We start from the raw sequence: 27,199 nt of genomic DNA, 5'->3' as shown, positions 1-27,199 counted from the left end.
TGTGTGGGTGGGGGGCCCATGGGGGAAGCGCTAGCGCTCCCCCCGGTTCCCAGGTGCAGGACAAGGTGATCTCGTCCAAGGCACCCGAGAACCGGTGCCTTGGACGAGATCACCTCGTCCAAGGCACCCAACAGGTTAACACCTATAGAAATCTCTACCGTCTGCTAAAAAGAATCCATGCGGGAATTATAGCAGCATTGGAATGAAAGTAAAACTTTACTAAGGGACGTGCTTCTACTTGGTCTGGAGTAAATCTGTCAAGTAGTTCTAACAAAAATAAGAATATAATAATGTTTAAGTGGGCTTGATAGGGTTAAAAGATACTCGTAGTTAGACTGTTAGTATGTGGAGAGTCCTTGAACTTAAGTTTTAGGCTTTCGGTGGATCTACATTTTAAATAAATAGCCACCATTTAAGAAAGAAGCTATTAAGTCTCATTGTCCATTTCAAGTCTCTGGTACCAACATGTGGTCTGCAAGCCCATCTAAAGAGAGTCCATGAATAAAATACCCAGCCAGGCTACAGGCTATACCCTATTAGCAACCTGTGCTATGCTTGTTTGATGGCAGTGTGCATTGAGGATTGACAGTCTGTGGTAGGTTAGTAAATTATTAGCAAATTTATACATTTTTGCTATCCACCCTCTCCTCCCCAAATTTGTATCCCCCACTTACGGATTTGCGTAAACCTCCATATAATTTTGGTAAAATAAACATGCTAAGGGTCTGCCAAATATCATACTGGTCCATGATAAGGCATTAAAGACATAAGCAATAAAATAATTTTTGATCCTCACTTAATTTTGCTCCTTTGTCAGACATGCCTTAAACTTGAGGACCCTTCACTGGGTTCAACATGCTAATTGTCAAATATCATGCTGATTGTTTAGCAAGTGTCAAAAATATTTGCAAATTAACACATTCTTTTGACCCATCCCCTTCCTGTTAACTCTACCATTTCTTGATGGGTGTGCATGAAACTCAATATATCAAGAGTGAGCTGAACTTTAAAAGGGCCTACAAATGTTTGTGCAGCTCTGGGATAAGGCATCAAAGTTATTACCATCTGAAATATTGTTTAACTTCATTGTTGATTGATTGGCATGAAACTTGACATACCAAGAGAAAAATGAACATGCTATAGGTTTGCCAAGTTTCATGTTGATTTATGAAGGTCGACTGCTATATGCAGTGGGGATTGGGCACCTCGGGAGGGTTGGACAGCCCACTTTGCACATGGTAAAAGGACAAGTGCAGTGGAGGGTTAGCCATGCGTTTACCATCTGCAGAAGGTTAGGTGCATGGATCTTTTGAAGTTCCAAAAGACTCTGATAAACGAATGTTAAAGTAAAGTTATGGTTAGCTTTGTTGTATTAAAAGCCCCAAAGAATCACTTAAAATACACAGTTAAGGTGCAGTTGTACACTTGAATAATAAAAAAAGAAAATTCACAAATTAGGGTTAGCACCACAACCCATAACTTCCGCAATAGTCATGCACTCCACAAATGTCACATCAAATCCATTGCTCCTACGTGCACAATATTTATTCAACTAAATAACAACACCTAAAAGGAAAATGCAATTAAATAACAACACATACCTAAACCAATAGGTAATACTACATTTATAGTATTTTGTTTGTAAAAACTTTGGAGTATTAGTTCAAGGAGTGAGCACTCACCTCAATTAATATTCACAGTCCTTGTCAGGATTTAAAGTCACTAAATAAACCTGTGCTTAACCTTCAGGTAGCTTTCACAATCCTTGTCAGGATTGAAAGTCACTAAATAAACCTGTGTCTAACTTTCCGGAAGCTTGGCACAAAAGGCAATGTGGAAAGTATTTATCTAGCACAAAAATAATAATGACAAAAATCCAATAAGTAAAAGCAGGGATATAATTTTTAAAATATTGATTAAAATAGCTCCAAAAAGCTCAAAATGTCAACCGCGGTTTTTTAATCTTGCTAGACCAGCACAGAGTCAAAAGTTAAGGGCAACTGTGATGGAGCGTGTTTTGGATACAAGAACAAATGGGAGCAATATACATTAACACCAGCCAAAGGCCTAGGGCTCTCTCCTGCTGAGGCCAGCAGCTTGGTAGGAGGCAGAATGAGTTGGAACTATGCAGTTGAGCAGCTGCAGGAAGCAAGGCTTCTGGAAACGTGTTGTGTCCCTGTGGCTCAAACAAGAAGTTAGCCAACTAGCCAACTGACCCTTGGAGTCACTTATGGGATCCTTGGTTTAAGGCAAACAGGTCCAGTCCTCCTTCATGTTCTTCAGACAGCATGACAGTCCTTCCTCTGATTCTGCACAGGTCCAGGAGTGTTCTGAGCAGAGGTCTGTGGGTTCTAATTTTATGCCCAGTGCCAGCATGTGAGTAGATGGCAAACCGCTGTCCATTACCTAAACCAGTTCTGGTCAGTTCATCCACTCCCAATGGGGTTGGTGCCATCCTGACTAGAGAGACAAAGGGGGGGCAGGCCTATGTATGCACTCCATCTGCCATCCACAATGTAGGCCTCCTTTGAAGCTCTGAAACTGGCTCGGCACAAGCCAGCTTATGAAGGGAGGACTCCCCCTCCTCATATTTAGTCTGTTTGAGAGAAATACACATCTCAACCCCTAGTGGAGCCACTGGGGTCAGGCGTAATCTGGACACTGGAAGGAAAGCCTTTTGGTTTTAGGCAGGAGCATGACAAATTTCTGAATGGGGCATTTCCTAAATAGCAATATAAAATCCAACTTGACCATTAAGATGGGTTTGAAATTACCATTAAAATAGGTCCTTTAACCATTTTTCTAACTGAATTTAGATGATGATGATGGAGTAATTTGTAAAGCGCTTGTATGCCCCCAGGGTGTTTTGGCGCTGTGTGAGCAAAGAGAGGTGATGACTCTCAGAAGGGGGAAAGTCTACACAGTAAGGCAACTAAGAAGTGAACACAATTTTAAGCATCTTTCTAAAGCTAAGGAGGGAAGAGGCCAATGATTGGGAAGTCATTCCATTGCAGGGCAGTGCATCTGGCAAAGCCTCTGACCCCTCCGAGGGACGTGCTTAAAAGATGGCACCGAAACATTGTTGTTGAAGCCAGATTGTAAAGGTCTTGTAGGTTGATACCAAGTAAACTTCAGCGTAGATGTACAGGACCAGTTCCATGCAAAGCCTTGAAAGCAATACAAAGGGCTTTCAAAGTTATACAATGTTTGACTGGGCTCCAATGCAGTGCCTTCATGGCCAAGTTGCAGATCGGAATTTAGGAATCCGAAATAGGAGCCTGGCTGTTGAATTCTGCAGTATTTGTAGCTTGTTTAACAAGACGGTTTGCAGATTCTGATACAGCCCATTGCAATAATCTAACCTAGCCATTACTAGAGCTGAGACCACAGGTTTCTGGATATTTAAAGGAATAAACTGCATGACCTTTTTTAACATTTTTAACAACCAGAAAGAAGAAGAGATGATGGCATTAACTTGATTTTTAAAAGTGAGCTTGTCATCAATGATGACACCCAGGTTTTTCACCTTCTTATTTGGCGTGGGATGGGTTCCAGGATCAGGAGGCCACCAATCTGGGGACCAGAACAATGGATTATTCCCAGAAAAAAGCACTTCTGTATTTGATGAATTCAACTTCAAACACGTACTGCCCATCCAGTTGCTAACTGTGGACATACAGTTCCAAAACCTCTCCCTGGTGGTCTGGTGGTTGTTACTGAGGGAGACCACAATCTGGGTGTTGACAGCGGAAGCCACTAAAGAAAACCAGAATGACTTGATCAGCAAGGCACGGGGTGTCACGTACAAATTAAACAGTGTAGGGCTCACCAATGAGCCCTGAGGAGCTCACAGGGCAGAAAGAACAGCTCAGAAGTGAATTACCCCTAGTGACACCCTTAGCACCTGACCAGACAGTAAGGTATAGTGCTATCCTTTTGATTCCAAATTTACTTATCCAGTCAACCAAAAGTTCATGGCTGACCATATCAAAAGCTGCAGACAGATCAAGGAGGATAAGATCTATTCTTCCTCCTCTGTCCAATGTTACTCTGATTTCTTCAGTAGCCAAAATCAATGCCGACTCAGTACTATGGCCGCTCCTAAACTCGAATTGGGTGTCGTGCAAAGAATTGTTATTTTCCATGAAGGAAGTCAGTTGCTGGTTCATAGCTTTATCAATGATTTTGGCTGCAAAGGGAGACAAGAGATAGGCCGGTAGATATTAGTGTCAAGAGGATTAAGATTAGCATTTTTTAATAGAGGACAATTTGAGGTGGGCTTCCAAATTTTGGGGAGGGAGCCAGATTAAAACATTTGATTAAAACTTTCAGTCAAAAAAGTAGCAACTGAGTCTGGTACCAATTATAGAACAACTGGAGGACAGGGATCCAAAGGAGAGCCAGATTTGGTGGTAGAATGGCATGTTTAACTTGATCCGTGGTAAGCCATGTGAACTCCTCCAAGTACGAGGATGATGAGACTGTTAGTATATTGCTATTATCCAGAGCAGTTTTAGTTTGAGTAGAGGCACACTTGTCAAAAATGTCCTCAATCTTTTTCTGAAAGAAGTGGGCCAGTGAATTACAGAAAGACTGATGACCCCATCTGTCTTACTAGTGGATGTCGAACTAAGTCTTATAATAGTCTGGAAATGTTCTTTAGTAGGGTTCTTAGCCTGTTCAATTTGCTAAAAAAATAGGATTTTTCCATCAACGATTGGTTCTTATATTTTGTGATACGCTGTTTGTAGTTTTGCCTCTCTGAGGGATTATAATCCTTCCTCCAAATCCATTCCTATGGCGGCCCTGCTTAAGGGCTCTAAAGTTTTCACTGAACCAATGTGCAGAGGGATTAATCCTAGTACTAGTTCTGATTTTAAGAGGTGCTAGAATATTTACAGCATATTTCAACCATGAGGAATAGTCCACTGCCAGTTGGTCCAGGTGATTTGTAGAATCTGGTATTGAGGTTCCTAGTAATAAGTTAAGATTGGAGGGTTGAATTTGATGTCAAGACTCAGAGATGTATGGTTTACGTGCAGACTTATGTGCCCCAGCCTTAGTAAGAGTTGAAATATCAAACCAAATGGCCTTAGGATCAGACCACATTACTGCCAAGGTAGAAGGATTATGAACGCTACGGTTATTGCTGAAGATACCGTCATGGGTGTGCCCTGCAAGATGACTGCAAAATGAGCTTGATCTACAATTAGTTGAGAGAAACCCAGATAGGATAACAAGCTAATTAGTTGTTCAGTGTTGTGGTCTCTAAAATTTTCTAGATGAAAATTAAAGTCACCTTGTACTGAGAAATTGTTTTTTCAGGAAAAGGATTCCAAGAGAGATTCCAGTGCTGACGTGAAGAGTCCTCTAAATTCAGGTGGATGATGTACTAGGAGACCGTTAAGATGGTAATTTTTAGTTAGTTCAAATTTAAAGAGTAGTGCTTCGCAATCAGTGAAGGGAACCGGGGCAAAAGTAGCTGCCGTAGTGTCTCTATATATTACTGCAAAATCTCCTCCCTTTTTGTGATTTCTATCTTGTCTCTGAATGCTGTAACTGGGTGGGGGCTGCTGTTGCCAGATCAGGGCCAGACAAAGGGTCCACCTACATTTCTGTGATAAATGCAATATTAATTTGGTATGTGTCTGAGAAATCTGTGAATTCAAATTATTGTTCAACTGAAGACCTAAAGTTGATCAACACTGCCTTGGGTTTTTTAATCAGAGGCTGCCATATGCTTACTTATGGCCTTCAACGCCAAAATGTCTGGTGTAACTGAGAATGATAGATTCATATCAATGATTTTACATTGACAATTTTGGCAAACAAGCTGAGGAAGTCTATGTTTGGATATTAGATTAATTTTATCAATTTCTGCTTTGCGGGTCAAACAGCCAGGGGGATGGGTGCTAGATGCGGTCTGTGCGAAGAGAGGCTCAGACGGGCTTGCCTTCAGCGCCCCTTTGACTCACCAGCAGCACGGATACATTGTGTTGTAGTTTTTAAAGCCCATCCTGGAAAGGGCATTTCTGGGGGCATGGCCTACTTTGGCTTTTTTCAGCGCAACAACAGCAAACCAGATAAAGGAAAACAAAGAGCATACAGAGGTGCAGCAACCCCTTTTTCAACTCCAGGCTCCCTTAGAATGTAAATAATACTCATAAATTAAAATAAAGGCAACATAAGTGGGAGAAAATGCAACTCATAAACCAATTAAAAGAGGGTCAAGCCCTCGCAATATGGCGCCCACTACAGCAGGAGCCAGGCAACTCCAACAACTGCACCTAAGTACCTACAAGGAACTTAAAACGCATAGTGGCCTTACCCACTATGCTCATGTGGCACATATTAAAAGGAATAGTGTAAACCGGTGTTAACTTGAGGGACAGCCAGCATTGCCACAGTGAAAAACACCTTTGGCGGTCTTTCACTGCTAGGACATGCAATCCACTAAATAATTGGATTACATTTTTGCCTGCCGGAGCTGCTGAAATGCTGCAGAAGTCCAACAGGAATACTTCAGGAGTACCGCATTGCTAAATATCTATAAATCTTGAGTCTTAATTTCAAAACAACTACTTACTTGATTTACACCAAATCACAAAACAAGCTTTCTAGTTAAGGATCTGGCTTTCTGACAAATTAGGTGTAATCCTATTTAGCCAATTTGGGTGTAGCTGTGCCTAATGTTCCCATAGAAATTTGATGGAGAAAACACATTTTCCAGGATACAGCTGAGTTGGGTGAACCTTTTTGTTTTAAAGGTTTGTGAAAAATTGTCAAACAACACCAAAGTTGTAGAGATAGGTGGATAGATAGATAGATAGATAGATAGATAGATAGATAGATAGATAGATAGATAGATAGATAGATAGATAGATAGATAGATAGATAGATAGAAAGAAAATGTTGATAGACATATAGATAAATAGAGAGATACACATATACAAACATATATATATATGTGTATATATATGTATATATATATATATATATATATATATATATATATATATATATATATATATAAATAGGAAGATGCAGGATTACAAGAAAACAACAGCCGGCCAGGGCAAAAATCTGGATCCTAAAGGATACAATGAGTCACAAGAAAATGTAAAATCCAAGAAAGAAGTGACTCAAACAGATGATCTCACTAAAGAACAAAAATGTATTTCTACTACAACGTTTCAGCTTCCGCCGTCCTCAGGTAGTACATGATTGTTTGCTCAGTGGTTGCACAGCTGACACTGGTGGATTTTCAAAAAACATCATGAGTGAAGATTCCAATTGGAATGTGGAATCAATGCAGTCATGAGAACTCTTCAGATATGCAGAAATCCAGTGGTATTCTCAGTGATGTTCAGTCCATCTGGATGCAGTGATTTTAAACGGTACATCCAGAAATTTTCTCTGATGTCCAGTAGTTCTTCCTTTAAAACATGTTCCACAGGGAAAATCTTCAAATCTGATAGTAAATGGTCCACAAGGTTAAAATGGTTGGCTACAGGCTGGTCAAGGTTTCTTGTTAATTATTGCTGATTTGTGGTTCCTGAATCATGTAAGGAGGTCATTCACAGTTTGACCTACATATTGTTTTTTACAGCTTTGACGTTGGCACTGAATCACATAAATAATGCATGTTGAGCGACATGTAAGATGCTGTCTTATTCATAGGTCCTTTTTGTAACAGAGCTAGTTACCGCAGAGCTCCCAATTTACGATCACTTATTGTGAGAGCTGACCTTAAGCAAGCTGTAATAAATGCAGAAGTTCATTGCTGTGATTCCAAAAGGTGCATCATATGTGAATACCTTTTACAAACATCATCAGTAACTAGCTCTGTTACAAAAAGGACCCATGGAATAAGACAGCATCTTACATGTCGCCCAACATGCATTATTTATGTGATTCAGTGCCAACGGCAAAGCTGTAAAAAACAATATGTAGGTCAAACTGTGTATGACCTCCGTACACGATTTAGGAACCACAAATCAGCAATAATTAACAAGAAACTTGACAAGCCTGTAGCCAACCATTTTAACCTTGTGGACCATTTACTATCAGATTTGAAGATTTTCCCTGTGGAACATGTTTTAAAGGAAGAACTACTGGACATCAGAGAAAATTTCTGGATGTACCGTTTAAAATCACTGCATCCAGATGGACTGAACAACACTGACAATACCACTTGATTTCTGCATATCTGAAGAGTTATCAGGACTGCATTGATTCTACATTCCAATTGGAATCATCACTCATGATGCTTTTTGAAAATCCACCAGTGTCAGCTGTGCAGCCACTGAGCAAACAATCTTGTACTACCTGAGGAAGGCGGAAGCTGAAACGTTGTAGTAGAAATATATTTTTGTTCTTTAGTGAGATCATCTGTTTGAGTCACTTCTTTCTTATATATATATATATATATATATATATGAAACTTTCAACTTTTTAAATTAAGGTAAAAAAGTATATTAATTATTTAAATTCATAACTTTAAACTATTCTTGCTAAAATTCAAATAAAATAAAAATCTTAATGAGGGTGCATATTGTTTTAAAAAACAGTTTGAGAATGGATGGTAATAAATTAAATTGATATATCTAAATCATTTTAGTTTCTTATGCACATTTAATTTGATTGCATAATGCGCTGTTACATTTTACTTTTTTATTTTCAAGTTTATATTACATTTTTTACATTCATATTACACATTACATTATTTCTAAATGTCCTTTGTTAAGAAAAACCATAAAGAGCTTGATTGAATTACCCATTACTTTCCCACTAGTTTGATCTCCATCCCAGGGATGGAGACAGGTGAAAAGTTATTAATATAAGTTTACATATGTAAATTCTGTTTCAGGAGTATCCTGCCCCTCATTTAGAAAAGCGACGACACGTAAGTCTGCACGTAAATGCAAACCTTCACTCTCCACTTGGAATTGGAGAATAGCAAACAAGTGGAGAGTTACACCTACGTGAGGAAATACATCTGCTCTATGCCTGGACATAATTTTCATTTCACCAGTGTAATCTTGTAGAATCTCTGACATTTCATGTTGCATATATGGCACTTATTGCCCTAGGTTACACCATCATGCCACATTGGGTAAACAAGATTGCCATTCAGAAATCCTTTCAGGGGATCATGGAGAAACAGAATGGTTGATACAAACAAGAAGGCAATTTTTTTATCGCTGATATCTCTATAATGAACTCAAAAATAAATTTAAGTTGATTTTTTTTTTTTACCTGAGATGACTTTTTTCAATGTAAAATGCATATTTATTATTTACTTTTTTGTGAGGGAGTCAGGCTACTATGCATATAGTATCAATTTTCTTTTCCTGTCTGAAGACTCCTTCTTGTACTGTGTTCAGCCTTTGGTCATTTTTGACTTAGCTTTTGGACAGAAACATCACTTTTTCTCTGCAGTCGGGTGGAGAACTCTACACATAAAAAGATAGGCCTGTCTTATATTTTCATGTGCAGATTTTCTGCCCCGACTGCAAAGTCTCCTCACTCATTTGCTTAAAATACACAAACGTGTAGGTTTACCTTTGTAAATCAGTCCCTAAGACGTTAATTGATGCTGACCCTTTTCCTTGAAAGAACAGTTTTTCTAAGGGCAATTATAAGTGAAGATGCCACGGTCTGCACAGCGTATGTATGTTGCTTCCTTTGGGAAGGAGACACATATGTAGATCAATAGATACCACACTTGGAGCAGGTAATTTGCTTCACTGAATGCAAAATGATGATTCATTTGGTAGGTGTGAAAAGTTTAGTCTAGATAAACTTAGTATGTATGTTTAGGTGATCTTTTCATTCATGATAAATGCTTGGCAAGTTACTTCATTGGTGTTTTGTTAATTGTACTCAAGAAAATACTAGGACTACAATACTTTCTATTTTTATGTTCAACAGGTCTGTCTACCTTTAGAAGATATAAAACCTTAAATCACCCTCAACAACATCAGAGAAAAGGGCCAATGCCTAAGTACCTCTACGAGAAACAAGAGGATTCAAAGAGGCCTACCCCTATGGACTAAAAAGAGGTGAGTTATTTATAATTCTGCAGGCTAGTGGCTCAAGTCGAAAATCCTAAGTGGCGGTGGGCATGATGAAGGGCATAGCTAATAATTTGTATTCTTTGGATGATCCATCTTTCAGAGTACTTGCAGCTAGTTGACTGTATCTGTGGTACTACATTGGCCTTCAGTTAATTGTACACCAGCTCATGCTCCACACTCTGACTCTTGTTCACTATGTTTACCTTGACTAATATATTGCTGTTTTGCTTTCTCATTCTACAGACCTGTTCTTCTGCACGGAACCTCTGTGGAATTTCTGATTTTAGTTAAGTCCTGCTCCCAGAACAGAAAAAAACACCAGAAGATGTAGTTGCACAAGTTGCATACATCATAATTTATATTAACTGTACTTATACATTTTTTAAACTGTGTGTATCTACTATCCTCCTTGCCATATTGGATTCCAGCCTAGACCAACTACAATCAAGCGGGAGTCTGTAGGACTATCTGAATAAGTTAATCTAACTGTCATCTCCCTCATGGAGTAGGTAATGTGTTTTTCTCTCGGTAAAGATTTCTCTAATTCCCACTACCGATCCAATTGATCAATCTCTCTCTCTTCCCCCGAGTTGTGAGATCTATTATGCTGTTATGTATTTCTGTTATCAACAGATATCAAACTTGATGGGCTAGATGTGGTATAAGCAAAAGTAAATTGTTACTGGGGAGCTTACAAAAAATTGCAACTTCACCCACACACTCTATGCCCTATACCCAGACTCCCTAGCAGGGGACATCATAGTGTAGGAAATTTATCATAACAATGGTAAAGGAACAATAGGTAAAGTGTATTATTTTACTGTCTGTTCCCCACAGAGAATCAAGGTACATTCTTCGATTTTGAAGTTACCTGTTCTGGAGACTTGAGTGCAAACTTATTTAAGTAAATGACTTCTACATTATATAAATTTACACTGGTCTTTTTTCTGTATTGCTTTGCTCTCTTGCATGATGGAGACAGAGAATCCTTCCTAGATTATTCCCTTGCTCCATTCAGAATAAGAAGAACCTTGTTTTTCTTTTGACACCTTCCCTATGTAGGCCTATTGAAGCTGCCAGGATTGAGACCCTTTGGCATAAACCCCTGGAACAACAGGTTTTGGGGAAGGTAGCAGTCAATATATTACTGTTTGGTTAAGAGCTGGAAGGAGGAAGTGTGAATTTTGTGAATTGTTAGGGTTGTTTTAATGTAATGGAGCATTTTATTATCATACGTAATACCAATGGCACACTGTGTATGGCCTTCAGCCCCATGGGACAAGCAGTAGGCATCATGTCTGGCCTATGGCATGCACTGCATTCAACTCCCTATGGACAGCCAATCCCACATAGGCCGTGCATGACATGGGGTTGGCTGCAGGGCCTTGCCTCTGGCTAGGCCTGGCATCCAACCTCTCGCTGGCACACATGGTAGGCTATGTGATGTTACAGTATAAAGAATGTCATTTTAAGTAAGGCAGGCCTACTGACTTTGTCAAATGTCACAACACCAAAATTTAAATAGTGGTCAAATTCTAGGAGTCAGCATATTAACATATATAAAGCTTGAGCACTCAAAAAAACATTTTGGGAACATTTCTTGCTTATGAGGGGTCCCACACAGACCCCTCCATCAGTCTCATGGGGTCAGGGTACCTTTACCCTGACTCCTTCATTCACTTTTAAATTTTATTTTCACCAAGTGAGCCATGTACTTATGACAAAATGGCAACCACAACTTTCCTCTCATGTTGTCGCCAATCAAGGCATTGATTTCTAGATATACATACATCTTTTTACTTTAATAACTCCAAAACTACTGAAAGATTTACACCAAATTTGAAAAAGCACTCTTTCTGGACCAAGATCTAGCTGTCTGCCAAAAAAATATATATATATAAATATCACTTATCTGTCAGCACTACCACCTCAGTGCCAAACAGGTCCCGCTGGTGGTCGAGGACTTAGGTCTAGCACTGCATCACCTGACGCTGGGTGCATTCGACTACAGTGAGGTGGCGCATTTTGCACTGCACTTGCCACCACTCTACCTTTCTCTTGGGGAAGCTGTTCTCCTTGCAAGGTCTGCCACCTTCTACTAACATGAGGGGAAGCTGGCTCTATGCTAAACAAATCACATCCTCCCGGGAAAAATGTAATGAGGGTTAGCACCCTTACACTTGATGTCAGTTCCCCTCCATGGCCCACCTCCTGAATTTGCTATAAATGTGGGGTGCAGGTGACAAAAAAGTAGACAGATGTGCAAAAACTCAAATTGTCACATTTTTGTCCTTCCTATAGGCTACTTTTTCTTTTTCTTTCTTGGGTATTGTTTGGTGTTTCTGAATGTATTAACATTTACAGTGTAAGTAATGTGTGACTCTTTCCTCTTCATATATCAGAAATGCATTATACTCGCTGTTGTTAAATGTCAAATTCTGAATTTCACTTACACGTTGACTTTGCCTAAAGGTTTCTGTGATCTCAGCTACAACCTTACCCTTTTCTCTTCTTTAAAATGTAATCACAATCTATTAATTTTCTTTGTGATGTTTTTATTTTGTTTTGGTTGTTTAGCCAATATCCAGATGGGTTTACACACTGTGGGGTGCATTTTGTTTTCCTTTTTAGGAACCACAATGATCTAGAAAATAGGCTTCAATTAATACATTTTTGAAACACTGGATAGAAAACATTAATTCATGGTAGTTTGTAATTGGAATGTTTTGAATGGTTGTATATTAGTTTTTCCACGACACAAGATGCTTTAAATAACTACTTTAATGAAGCTCAAAATGGTCAAGGGGAGCACATTTAGAATCACATTTGCCTCCAACTGTGAACTATGCTCCAAAAAAAGTTTCAACTGTCACATTCAGTCATAATTCTTTTTGACAGACACATTCCTCAAGACAGAGCCGGCATATAACGCACCTGTTTTTCAGATAAAAACTTAGATGTAAAAACATACTGACATGCACAGCGCACACAGAACAAAGATTAGTTTCCATATGGACAGGGGTGTGGAGATTTCCTCTACATTTAGGTGGAACTCTACGCATAAATGCAGCTCACCAATCCTGGATTGAATTGGCCACCTGGAAGTAAGTATGTGTCTCCACGCCTCACATGCGGGGATGGAGTCTCCTACAATTGGATATGTGTTTGTAGAGTACAAATAACTTTAAACTTGAAGTTCTATTATCCGTAAGTTTGAGGAGATCTTGATGACGGGGGTGGACATTTCGGCCAATTGGGAGGAGAACTTCCAAAGGAGGATGTTAGAAATTAGAGCTGGGGTTTCCGGTTGGCTAGGGTATGCACCTAAGCCAGGAAGAACCCACCCACTCTAGTCAGGGCAACGGAGTTACATGTCCAATATAACCTCTGCTCACCCCCTTGGTAGCTTGGCACGAACAGTACGGCCTATCCCAAAGGCAATGTGTAAAGCGTTTGCACAACACACACAACACACATAACACACTATCCCCACCACAAAGAAAACACAACACCAAGTTATATGAAAAGATAATGTATTGTACACAATGCAATTATTAGACCAAACACAACATGTCAGTGATATCCTGCTACCCAAGCAGTTGTCCGAACATTACACAACAGTTACTCTGCAGAACTAGCAGTAGTCACATATAACACACAGGTTACTTATTATTCTGCAACATCAGCAGTAGTCAGGAATCACATTACTAAATAAAAGCACTTGTCATTAAAGTATCATCAATGCCTATTCCAAAAGCATTATAAAACATATGGCAAGTCATAAGAATACATCAGCGCAGAATGCCCATAAAATACATTTTGGAAACGGCCTTTCTGCAGGGTCACCCCCAAACTTTTGGCCTTACTCCTTCTCTTTTTCTGACCTCAGTTTTGCTGGCTTTAGGACTCTGCACACTTTACCACTGCTAATCAGTGCTAAAGTGCATATGCTCACTCCCTAAAACATGGTGGCATTGGCTCATATCGAATTGGCTTATTTAATTTACTTGTAAGTCCCTAGTCAAGTGCACTACATGTGCCCAGGTCCTGTAAATTAAATGCTACTAGTGGGCTGCAGCACTGGTTGTGCCACCCACATAAGTAGCCCCCTAACCATGTCTCGGGCCTGCCGCCGCAGTGCCCGTGTGTGCAGTTTCACTGCCACTTCGACTAGGCATTTAAAAGTACTTGCCAAGCCTTAAACTCCCCTTTTTCTACATATAAGTCACCCCTAAGGTAGGCCCTAGATAGCCCATTTGGCAGGGTGCTATGTAGGTAAAAGGCAGGACATGAACATGTGTGTTCTATATGTCCTGGTATTGTAAAACTCCTAAATTTGTTTTTACACTGCTGTGAGGCCTGCTCCTTTCATAGGATAGCATTGGGGCTACCCTCATATACTGTTTGAGTGGTAGATCCTGATCTGAAAGGAGTAGCCAGGTCATATTTAGTATGGCCAGAATGGTGATACAAAATCCTGCTTAATGGTGAAGTTGGATTTAATATTACTATTTTAAAAATGCTACTTTTAGAAAGTGAGCATGTCTCTACCCTTAAATCCTTCTGTGCCTTCCAATCCACATCTGGCTAGGTTTAGTTGACAGCTCCCTTGTGCATTCACTCAGACACACCCCAAACACATGATATTCAGCCTCACTTGCATACATCTGCATTTTGAATGGGTCTTCCTGGGCTGGGAGGGTGGACGGCTTGACACTTACATGTCAAAGGACAGTAGCCTCCCCTCACACAAAGGACTGCCACACCCCCTACTGGGACCCTGGCAGACAGAATGGAGCTGAAAGGGGACCTTGTGCACTTCTAGGCCACTCTTTGAAGTCTCCCCCACTTCAAAGGCACATTTGGCTATTTAAGCAGGGTCTCTGATCCTACCAACTCAGACACTTCTGAGGTAGACACTCTACCTTACAGACACTTCTGAGGTAGACACTCTACCTTACAGACACTTCTTGGAGAAGAGAACCTGAACCAGAACCTGCATCCAGCCACTGCTTGGCTACCCAAAGGACTCACCTGAGTGCTTTCTGTGAAGGGCTTCTGCCTTGCTTTTTGCCCTGCTGCCTTGGTGCTCTCTGGCTGTGCTGAGAAGTGCTCTCTAAGGGCTTGGATTGAGTCTCAGGACCAAAAAGACTTCAGCTCTGCAAGAAGGACTCCATGTGTGGCAAAAATTGACACACAGCCTGCCAGAAATGATGCACAGCCTGCATCATGGTGAAAAATTCACTGCATGCCGAACCGGAACGACGCAGCCCGATTTCGCAATGAGAAGATCGACGCAGCGGCAGCATAGCTACCGGAAAGTTAACACACGGACCACCGGATCGACGCACAGCCGAGCTGGAATGACTTCCAGCGAGGAATAGACGCATTCCTGCCGTGCGGTAGAAATTTCCACGCAACACCCACTGGATTGACGCAGCCCCTGTGACTTCGTCCTGTCAGCACTGGAGAAATCGATGCAAACTTCCCTGTTTTCCACGCATCTCCTCCTCTGGGGTCGTTTGCAGAGAATTTGAACGCAAGCCAGGTACTTTGTGCCTGCAAGAGACATTTATTGCTTTAAAGCGACTAAAGACACTTTATATAATTTTTAAAGGGATATCTCAACATATACTTATTGCATTTTAATCGTTTTGACTTGCATCTTATCAGATAAATATTATATATTTTTCTAAACACTGCATGTGTATTTTTGTGGTGCTATACTGTGTTATTGCATGATTTATGGCACAAATACTTTACACATTGCCTTCTATGTTAAGCCTGACTGCTGAGTGCCAAGATACCAGAGGGTGTTCACAGGATAAGTTGGATTGTGTGTGACTTACCCTGACTAGAGTGAGGGTCCTTGCTTAAACAGGGGGTAGCCTGACTGCCAACCAAAGACCCCATTTGTAACAAGGCACCTCAGCAGACATATGTGAAACACCTCATAAAAATAGGCAGCTTAACATAGAAACCATGAATGTCCATACAAGGGACAAATTACATATATATGTCCTTTAAAAGTACCTGTTTCTATGATGAGAGGTACTTCCAGTGTTAAGAAGAGAACAAATGGGGTCCCCGGCGCTCCACTGTGTGAAAACAGTGTCCTTGTGATGATTTGGGTGGCAGGGGCAACTTGCACCCCGTCTGGTTTTTATAATGGGCCCCCGTGGGGCCCATGATCTCTTGCCCCCCCCCCGGGCCTCAACTGGCCCTCCAGAGGGGAGTTCAAAGCACACAACAATTGTGGGCCACGAAAGGGGGAATTGGAGGCATGGGGGGCCTCTGGCAAGGCTTCTACCCTGCCTGCGGTCTCTGCAAAGGAGAATCAGGGCTTCGGTGGGGCCGGGGGATGCCTCCGATGAGGCTTTCTTCCCCACCGCACTAAACACACATGCAGAACTCGAAGAGGCAGTGGGAGCCTCCAATGAGGCTTCCTTCCCCCTGCCCATACATCACACAATCAGGGGCTCTGGGAGGGAGCCTGCGATGAGGCTTCCTTACCTGCCCGATCCTCTCCAGCCTAAGCAAAGGGCTCGCCCAGGCGTGACAGTGATCGGCCCTAAGTTAGGGCCGTCTGGTGCCCTGTGGGTGCTCCTCATATAGGAGCACGCTTGCTCCGATTTCCTTTCTTTCGTGTCCTGGGGCAGCAGGCAGCGTGCTACCCTAGCGCTTCACATGAGCAGCCCGCCCGGGTAGAGGTGGTGATCTCGGACAGCGACAAAGCGCCTCAAAAGCGCAAGGGATGGCAAATGAAAGTGCTCACAGGGCGCGTAGGGCAAAATGAATAGAGTGCTCGCCAGGCGCTCAATACATGCACAGCCAAGCGCCCTTCAGGTGTAATATGATGAAACAAAGCCCTCCACGAGCCTTAGGCAGTTGCAGGGGTCAGGGGCCACAGCACCCTGTCCTTGGGGGACAAAGCTTCCAGGAAGCACGGTCAGCAGGGCCCAGCAGCAGGGCAGCACAAGGTGAATGCAGACAGTTGGCAATTCCTTACAGTGACCAAGCAGGTCACAGGTCAGTACAGCAGGAGCAGCAGTTCATGGCGGTTCCTCGTGAGTCCTTCCAGCATTTTGTGTCCAGTTCCAAGATGTCTCCAAATTGTGGGGAAAACTCCCCTGTACATATACTCAGTTTTACAGTGTGTTTACAAAGAAAGGGGAGAGGAGCTTCCAACCTGTTACAACTGGTTCTGGGAGTGCCCCCTCTCTCCTCCAGCACAGGCTCCAAACATCAGTTGGGTGTAAGCGACCCTATTGTGTGAGGCCAGAGCACAGCCTTTACAAATGCAGGTGTGCCCCGCCTCTCCCTTCACTTAGCCCAGGAAGACTATTCAGTATGCAGATGCACCTCTGTGACACCTCCACCCTCCCTGTGTACAGGCTGTCTGGAAAGTATGCACAAAGCCCAACTGTCACTATGCCCACACGTGGATTGGAGTCAAACTGCAAAACAACAGAGTCATAAGCACACAGAAATGCTCACTTTCTAGGAGTGGCATTTCTGTAATAGTAATACAAAATCCACTTACACCAGAAAGCAGTATTTTTCACTACCATTACAACCATACCAAACATGCCTACGCTACCCCTCATAAATCAGACAATACCCCCTAGACATAAGGCAGGGCATTTCCAATGTAATCCTATGAGAAGGCAGCACTCAGAGCTGTGAGAAACCAAATAGGCTGTTTGTCACTACCAGGACAGGCCACGCTATCGGGCACATGCCCTGCCTTCTACATACATAGCACCCTGTCTATAGGGTTAGCTAGGACCTACCTAGTAGTAGTAAAAGGGGAGGCCTGGGCCTGGCAAGTAAATGTAGGTGGCAGGTGCATGTGGCAGAAAAATGCACACACAAGCCCTGCGCAAGCAGGCCTGAGACAGGTTTGGAAGGCTACTTCAGTGGGTGGCGCAAGCAGCTCTGCAGGCCCACTAGTAGCATTTAATTTACAGGCCCTGGGAATAGAGATACCACTGTACAAGGTACTTACAGGTAAATTAAATATGCCAATTAGGTATAAGCCATTCATACCAACTTTAGAAGGGAGAGCACCTGCACTTTAGCACTGATCAGCAGTGATAAAGTGCTCGGAGTCCTAGAGCCAACAGCGAGAGGTCAGAAAAAATAGGATGAAGGATGCAAAAAGTCAGGGGATGAACCTGCCACAAGCGCTAGGTCCAGCAGAGGAGAATGGGGAATACATACATCTGAACTAGAGCACACACCTCTAACAACAATTAATCCCCCAGACACTTAAATACGTCCCATACCCTGTGTTCTGTTCTACTTTTTTTTGTCCTGTATGATTACCCATACATCCATCAGGGTGCAACCAACACCACTTAAGAAGAAGACAATTTTCACAGAGGTGAAGAAAGACATTGAAGTTATCCTCATTGTAGATCAATACAGGGAACCACAAGGTCTAACTCAGTGGAACCGAGACAGGGTAGCTGCATTGGGGTGGAGACCCACACTATGAGGAACCACAAAAAAAAGTGGCACAAGAAGAGATGGTAGGTGAAGGAGATGTTTGTGTCAGCTCCTTCATGTTGTATGGACAAACGTGATGTTGATCTGAGGCTAACAAGAGACAAAAATGAAACAAAAAGATAAATAAGAAAAAATGACATTCTTGCATTTATTCCCTGAAGGATTGCAATGAAGTGCTGGCTATTAGGAGGATATAGTTGTCATGCCGTGGGATGCCACAGAAGCAACACACAATCCAGAATTGGTATTTTAACTTGTGAAGAAAATTCTTACTTGCTGCAAGTAATACTTTAAGTTTTTTGCACTATTACCTCTACCACAAGAAACCTTTGTGTGTCCTGAGGCAGGTAGTTTATTTTTGCTTAACCAAAATGCACATCTCACTCTTTGTGGTCCCAAAGGAAGCAGATGGATAATTAGATTGTGAACAGAGAAGGAGATAACTAGAGAGTACTTGTTTGGGGTTCCATTGGAAGGAGGTATGCAATGGAAATGTAAATAGAGAATTAGACAAATGTAGTTTTATATTGCAGTTATTTCAGTGTTGATTACGTCATCCACGTCTACTCAGTAGGCAAATTTTAATACTGCACATATGTGTGTGTAAGAATGATAAATGTGGTATAAATGTGGCTGCATGCTGAAATATGGGGGGGTTGGAGGCAGTTTTGTAACTATGGTGTAGATATAAATATTGTATGAACAACGTTCTGTATAAAAACAGGATCTCATATTAAAGAATTGCTGTTATGTTTGATCTCTATAGATGTGAGTATGAGTTCATATGATTTTTGTATCTGAATATTTATATACAAAATACATGTACTTTATGATAATTCTATAGATACAATAAAAAATGAGTTTGGTTTGATCTTGGAAGAAGATATTCCCCACCCTGGTTTGATCATTGATCAACAGGAAATATAGTTCTGACAGGCTTAATTGATGTTTGTATATGCTACTTTATCCCTTTCCTGTGAACCTTCAATTCATATATGAAAAGTATCCTATATATATTTGAAGGAGGACTTGTCTAGGTTATGGTGGCCTTCTTGGAGGCAGACCTGGTGCCTATTTCTGTCTCACCACTCTCAGGCAGTGTAGTCTTACTATGCACCCTGAAATGCTGTGTTTCATGCCTGTTTTTGTGAATGCTTATGTAAGTTCAGGTAAGTCTTCAAAATTGCCCTTTCAGCATCACCGCCTGCTGAGTAGTTTTTCTCACATCACTCATATCACCCGTTAGAAATGGGGGCTTTTGTTGGCAGTCAGGTTACCCCTGTCCAAGCAAGGACCCTCACTCTAGTCAGGGTAAAGGCGAATCAACCTCAGTTAAACCTTGCTCACCCCCTTGGTAGATTGGCACGAGCAGGCAGGCTAACTTCAGAAGCAAGATGTAATGTATTTCTACCAACACACACAGTAACTCAGTGAAAACACTACAAAATGACACAAAACAGGTTTAGGCAATATTTATCTAAACAAAACAAGACCAAAATGTCACAAATCTGACATTCACAAGTCAAGTTATGAATTTTAAAAAGATTAAGGGCTACATGTGCGTAGCATTTTGCACATCGCAAACAGTGTATCGGGCCGTTTGGACGTGCAAAATGCACTATGGCATGTATAAACCCATTTTTGCGATTCGGGACACTATTTACCGTATCGCAAAAAGGGATTGCGAGTCGCAATTAGGAAGGGGTGTTCCCTTCCTAATTGCGAGTCACAGTCCCATGTATGATTGTTTTGTAACTGCGAATGCGGTCGCAAAACAATCGCAGTTGGCACCAGTGTCACAATGATGCTAACCCATTCGCAAATGGGAATGGGTCCCCATGGGAGCCCTTCCCCTTTGTGAATGGCAGTAAAAATATTATTTCAGAGCAGGCAGTGGTCCTCTGGACCACTGCCTGCTCTGAAAAAAAAAAATGAAAACGTTAAATTTTTTAGTTTTTGAAATGCATCTCATTTTCCTTTAAGGAAAATGGGCTGCATTTTTAAAAAAAAACAACTGCTTTAGTTAAAAGCAGTCACAGACATGGTGGTCTGCTGTCTCCAGCAAGGCACCATCCCTGTGAGGGCGGCCATTCCCAAGGGAGTCGCAAATTGCGAACTACCTCATGAATATTCATGAGGTGGGCTTTTGCGACCCCCTAGCGAATCGCAAATAGTGTCATTGACACATGGCAACATAAGGTTTTGCGACTCGCAAAATGCGAGCCGCAAAACCAAACTTTCGTACATGTAGCCCTAAGTGTCTTAGGGCCAGATGTAGGTAAGTTTGATTTTGCGACTTGCAATTTGCGAGTCATAGCGACTCGCAAATTGCAACTTGCAAAACCAAATGCAGAAAGGTGTCTCAGACACCTTCTGCGACTCGCTATGGGGTCGCAAAGACCCACCTCATGCATATTAATGAGGTGGGTCGCAGTTTGCGACCCCATAGCGAGTCTAGGCACTCACAGGGATGGTGGCCTGCTGGAGACAGCAGACCACCATGTCCGTGACTGCTTTTTGAATAAAGCAGTTTTTTTTTCTTTTTGCAGCCCGTTTTCCTTAAAGGAAAACGGGCTGCAAAAAGAAAAATACCGAAACCATTTGGTTTCGGTTTTTTCAGAGTAGGCAGTGGTCCATAGGAATGCTCTGAATTTTTTTTTTTATTGGCATTCACAAAGGGGAAGGGGTGCCAAGTTGGATGGTAACTGCGAGTTGGTTTGCGACCGCATTCGCGGTCCAAAAGCAACTCTGCATGGCGATGCGGTCGCAAATAGGAAGGGAACACCCCTTCCTATTTGCGAGTCGTAGCCTCAAATTGCAAGTCGGTACCGACTCGCAATTTGAGGTTGTGCATCGCGTGAAGCCTTTTGCGCCTCGCAAACTGCATTTTTCGCCATTTGCGAGGCGCAAAAGGCTTCCTACATCTGGACCTTAATCCTTAGAAAACAGTGAGAATGCGGTTAGCGCACAAAAGTACTTGGGTAGCATCAAAATAAAGCCGCACGGGTAAGTGTGCTTCAGAAAAGGCCAGCGATGTGTCGATTTCTCACCCACAAGCGAGAATGTGTGTCGTTCCTCCTCTGGTCGGGTCGATGTGCATCGTTTCTTCTCTCCCGCAAGAGAGTGATACGCCAATCCAGTTGGGCACCTCGGGTCCGGGCAGGCTTTGCATTGATTTTCCATGCCCAGCGATGTTGAGTTGAAATCCGGTTGCATGGTGTCAAGAAACCGTGCTGCTTAGGGGCTTGCGTCGTTAACAGCAGCCACTGTGGGTGTTGTGCATCGTTTCTTAGCCGCATTGCGTTGATCTCCCACCTGCGATGCCGGTGTAGCGTCGATTTTAGCCGCGAGGCAGGCGGGTCGAAAGTTTTCCTAGACGGCGGTCTTGCCATGGATTTCTGTCCTTTTACACAAGCTGCACTTTTGAAGGGCCTAGAGCTAGGTTAGGGCACCACTTGGCAGGCAAGACTCTCAGCAGAAAGCCCAGGTACTGGCAGGGAGAAGTCTTTGTTATCCCTGAGGCTTCAACAACAGGAGGCAAGCTCAGTTCAAGTCCTTGGAGATTCTTCACCAGTGGGAAGTCACACAAAAGACAGTCTTTGTCCTCTCTCAGGTAGAAGCAGCTACTGCAGGCCAGCCCAGCAAAGCACAGTCACAGACAAAGGGGCAGTACTCCTCTTCCAGCTCTCCAGCTCCTCTCCTTGGCAGAGGTTCCTCTTGGTTCTAGAAGTAATCTCATTTTCAGGGGGTTTGGATGCTCTTCTTATATCCCTTTCTGCCTTTGAAATAGACCTACTTCAAAGAGAAGTCTCTGTTGTTTTCAAGATCCTGCCTTGCCCAGGCCAGGCCCCAGACACACACCAGGGGGTTGGAGACTGCATTGTGTGAGGGCAGGCACAGCCTTTTCAGGTGTAAGTGACCACTCCTCCCCTCCCCTCAGCCCAGATTGTCCATCAGGATATGCAGGCTACACCACAGCTCCCTTTGTGTAACTGTCTAGAGGAGAGGTGCAAACAGCCCAACTGTCAAACTGACATAGACAGGGAATCCACAAACAAGCAGAGTCACAGAATGGTTTAAGCAAGAAAATGCCTACTTTCTAAAAATGGCATTCTCAAACACACAATCTAAAAACCAACTTCACTAAAAGATGTATTTTTAAAATGTGAGTTCAGAGACCCCACATTCCACGTCTATCTGCTCCCAAAGGGAATCAGTGCTTAAATAATATTTAAAGGCAACCCCCAGGATAACCTATGAGAGGGATAGGCCTTGGTGCAGTGAAAACCGAATTTCACTGTCAGGACATGTACAACACCTAAGTCAAATTGGCAGTTTAAAACTGCACTCACAGACACTGCAGTGGCAGGTCTGAGCCATGTTTACAGGGCTATTAATGTGGATGGCACAACCAGTGCTGCAGGCCCACTAGTAGCATTTGATTTACAGGCCCTGGATACTTCTAGGGACTTACTAGTAAATCAAGTATGCCAATCATGGATAAACCAATGTACACATATAATTTATACAGATAACACTTACACTTTAGCATTGGTCAGCAGTGGTAAAGTGTCCAGAGCAAACAAACCAGCAAAAACAGCTCGCAGAAGCAACCTTGGAAGTAGAGGCAAAAAGTTAGGGGAGACCATGCCAATGATGCCAAGTCTAACATCACCCTGTTTTACCCCTATCTTATACAGATAGGTAGACATAATACACACATACCCATCATGCTAACCTTCTATAAAACCCCCACTCTTCATGAAGTAAACTAGTTTTATTAGTCTCTACGCACTCTTCATTTCTACACTACTGACCCCAGGAAAGATTCAGTGGTTGCTTCAGTTGGCGCAGAAGTACTACCTTTTACAGGAGGGCAAAGTACAGTACATGTCACTAAGGTCAACCTGATCTCCCCCCCATTGAAATGGCATATTTTTTGTTGACTCCTTAGGGCTACCAATAATAGCTTGTGTTGAAAAATGTCTTGACGTAATTGACTCTTTACAGTTTAGATTGTCATGTAATGGTTCACAACCATGCTCATCTTCCTCATGTCTTATCCTACTTGAAATGTCCTGTTTCATCATCTGATGCAGCACCAGCCACCACCACTACTTCTGCTACAAATGCCTAACTAATATGTGGACTGGCCACAGACAGAAGACAGATATTAGGCGATAGACACCAACATCTCTTTTGTCTTTTCTTTAACCATAGCTTTCTCTACATAAGTGCCAGGAAATGTATTATTCTTTTTAATTTAGTGAGACAAATGTTACCCATGTTTAGGAAGAAAATAACAACTTTGAGGAGGCTGATAAAATATGTTGGGGGTGCAATGGGCAAAGCCTGTTTACAAGGGTGAAAGTGAACAAAATATGTTACATTTTAATAGTCAAAAACACATTGTCCAAATATATAGTGGGCATTACAGGTAACTACTAAAGTAAAAGTCAAATGTGAAACAGAAAACTATAGTCACCCCTCAAAAGCAAGGGGTTTCTGAGTAGCAAAAATGTCCTCATTAAAACAGGTAGGTTTCTGTGCATGAGAGAACCTGATAAATCCTGAGGTACTGAACAAGCTGGGGTAATGGTAGAAACAATGTGTAATAACACATTGGGTGGCATTGGGTGGCAGGACAACAGCAAGTAGGTAGAAGTTGGGTGGCTTCCTGGTATCAAGGAAGTCAGTGAGGTCCATAGTTCTCTATTACGGTCAGCAAGCATCTAAAAAATAGAACTTATTTTGTCTGTCATTTTCTTCATTTCCCTAGCTGACTGGCAACTATTTCCCTCATTGCTTCTTTGAAAGCAGCAAGATATATTCAGGGAAGAGGGGATCAACGCAAAAGGGCATACAGATATCTGGGGCTAATGCTTTCCTTGACCACTGTTCTTCCATATGGACAACAACAGAAGGAGGAGAAGGTAAAGCACGGGTTGCAACTGCAGCCCCTATTGGCATAGGAGCATCTTGAGTGATGGTGGAGGTAGAAATATGGCTCAGATCATGATGGAAAACAAAGATGGTTCCATGGGACTTTTTTCGTTTGTAGTTAGAATAGCTCAGCCACTTTATACCAATCATCAATCAGATTTTATTTTCCAATAATAGGTATCAATCAACAAATGAAATAAAGGTGCAGACAACGCAGTGCTCAAATGTGTGATATTGCGCAATGTATACAGTGATTCCTATATATAAACAGGAAGTCTATAAATTCCAAAACGGTTTGTTCATTTGTCACAGGTGTCTGCTTTCAATTTGTTTCTGCAACTGACAATCCCATATATAATTGTTGACATTTAAACCCTGTTGAGAGTTTTAAGGGCCTCCTCAGGACAAAAATGCCATGTGATACTTTACCTGTCAGGACAACAGTATAAGGAAACACCAATCTATAATCTTATGTGGACAAATTAGTTCCAACTAGGAATAATAATTAAATGGGATCCTACCTCCTAACAGTGCATCTTCTTTAAATGCTGGGGTACAAGGGTCAACAATGGATTAACACCCATAGAGAGAAATCGAGACATTTGTGTGCCCCTCTGTATAAACTCAAGTATGCCTTATACATATGGCATAATGGTTCACATAAGTCCATGTGAAAAAGTGTCAGAGCTGAGTCCACTCCATAGCTGTGGCCCTGCAGGTTGCACAGTGTTGCAATGCATATTAAAGAAACACCTGTGTTCCCACCACTAGGTGGGTAATCACCTATATCCCATGTCACATACCGTAGGGGACATATATCAGGTGTCCCCAACACCCATAAGTAGCTCTCCTGTGTGCAGCCCAGCCTACAAAAATTGAAAAGTGTATATTCAAAACAAAATGTAAACTTGTCTGATGTAGTCAGTATTCAAATTCTAATAATATTCATAGCTCTAGATGATTTTCATTGAACATAAGTAGTTTTTACACAGAAAAGGTTTGAGACCCCTGATACATAGGGTATAGCGTGCCTCACTGTGTTCAGTCCATGAGAGTCCCAGATTTAAGTAATATATAAAACGCCTTCATATGTATGCATGGCCATAAATGCCACCATCTTTACAATTAATCTGTCAGGTGCTGCATGCCTCATTGCATCATGTGTATAACTCGACACAGTGTGCCTTAGTGAATCCCATCCAATAGGTCCCCAAACTCAGGTCATTCATTCAAAATTGCCTTTAAAAACTCATATGTAGTGAATGCCACTATGCAAGCCTCTTCTTGAGGCAACAGTCCTCCGAATGGGCCACTCGTACATGCTGAGCTGCTACCCAGCTTAGCGTGTCTGCGGTCTCCGTGTGCCCAAATCTCCAAGCATCTGTTGGTTCTTGAAGGATGAACCTGACAACGTGGAAAGGAGATACTTATACCTCCCACAGCACAGTTCCACCCAAATGCTAGACTGCTGACCTCAGTAGCCATTGTGGGAGAGTGTGAACATGCTTAATTAGTCACTATTGCTGTTGTATGAATAAACTAATTAGAACAAGGCATCATTGGTCTGTATATCAGTGATTTAAAGCTTAGCATTAGATCAACCAACACCCTCATGGTTCCAAGCTGGGTGACAAACAATACATAATCTCATGCTAGGCATCGCTGTATATATTGCACAATATCACACACTTGAGCACTTCACCATCTGCATCTTTATTGCGTTTGTTGATTGATACCTATTGTTGGAAAACAAACTCTGATAGATGATTGGTATAAAGAGACTGAGCTATGTTGACTATAAAAAAATCCTACAGGATAATCTTTGTTTTTCTAGAGTGTATTCCCTGGTTCCTGGTAGCATATGTTGGCAAATGGGAACTTAGACGTGAGTGAATGACTAGTTTTAGGCATGTGTTATTCCACTTTTTTAAGTGGTCATTGTATGTTCAGCTACTTGATGACCACCTTGCATATCACATAATGCCATTAAGTCAGAGATGTGAATTTTCCATCATATAATATTTGCTGACACCATAAATTAGATTAGACAGATCATAAAGTTTAGGAATAAAAATACACAGAAAAGCATACATAAAGTTGGTGTATGTCATATGACAATGTATCTCAAAGTTTCTGTAAGAGTTTCCTATTCATATTTAAGCTCCAACATTTTAGGATGAAAATTGTCAAAACATCCTTTTAAATTGTACACTAACTTCCACAAAAATACATTAATTTATAAAATACATTTGATAGAGCGGCATAATCTAAGCCAGCATTGACAGAAATAAAAGAAAGTAAACAGGAGTCATTACTGGACAAAACATTCAAAACAGGCATTGTACTCTGTTGTTAAATTCAAAACAGGTATGCACTTGTGTTTTCAAATGCATATCAGATTCACTGCTGTTCTGTTTCTTAAATGCCTCGAGCTCAGCATGGAGAGTTGACCAGGCTGTTCTCATGCCCCTCCTATGTAGTAGAGTCAGTTGGGGTTGCTGTGCATTTGAATGTGATAATACCCCCAGAACATCCTATGCCTCCAGGTGTGCCCAGCATAGAGGCCTTTCCAGTGTTCAAGCCATTCCTTCACTAAGCAGGTGTAAGCAGCTACTGCACTGCAGCACCTGGAAATGCCTTTATAGGTGTGGGTGTGGTATTACATT

This window comes from Pleurodeles waltl, chromosome 8 (genome assembly GCF_031143425.1).
Source record: "Pleurodeles waltl isolate 20211129_DDA chromosome 8, aPleWal1.hap1.20221129, whole genome shotgun sequence".
Lineage (NCBI taxonomy): Eukaryota > Metazoa > Chordata > Amphibia > Caudata > Salamandridae > Pleurodeles > Pleurodeles waltl.
The sequence above is the reverse complement of the archived record's forward strand: the minus strand, read 5'-3'. Positions refer to the sequence as shown.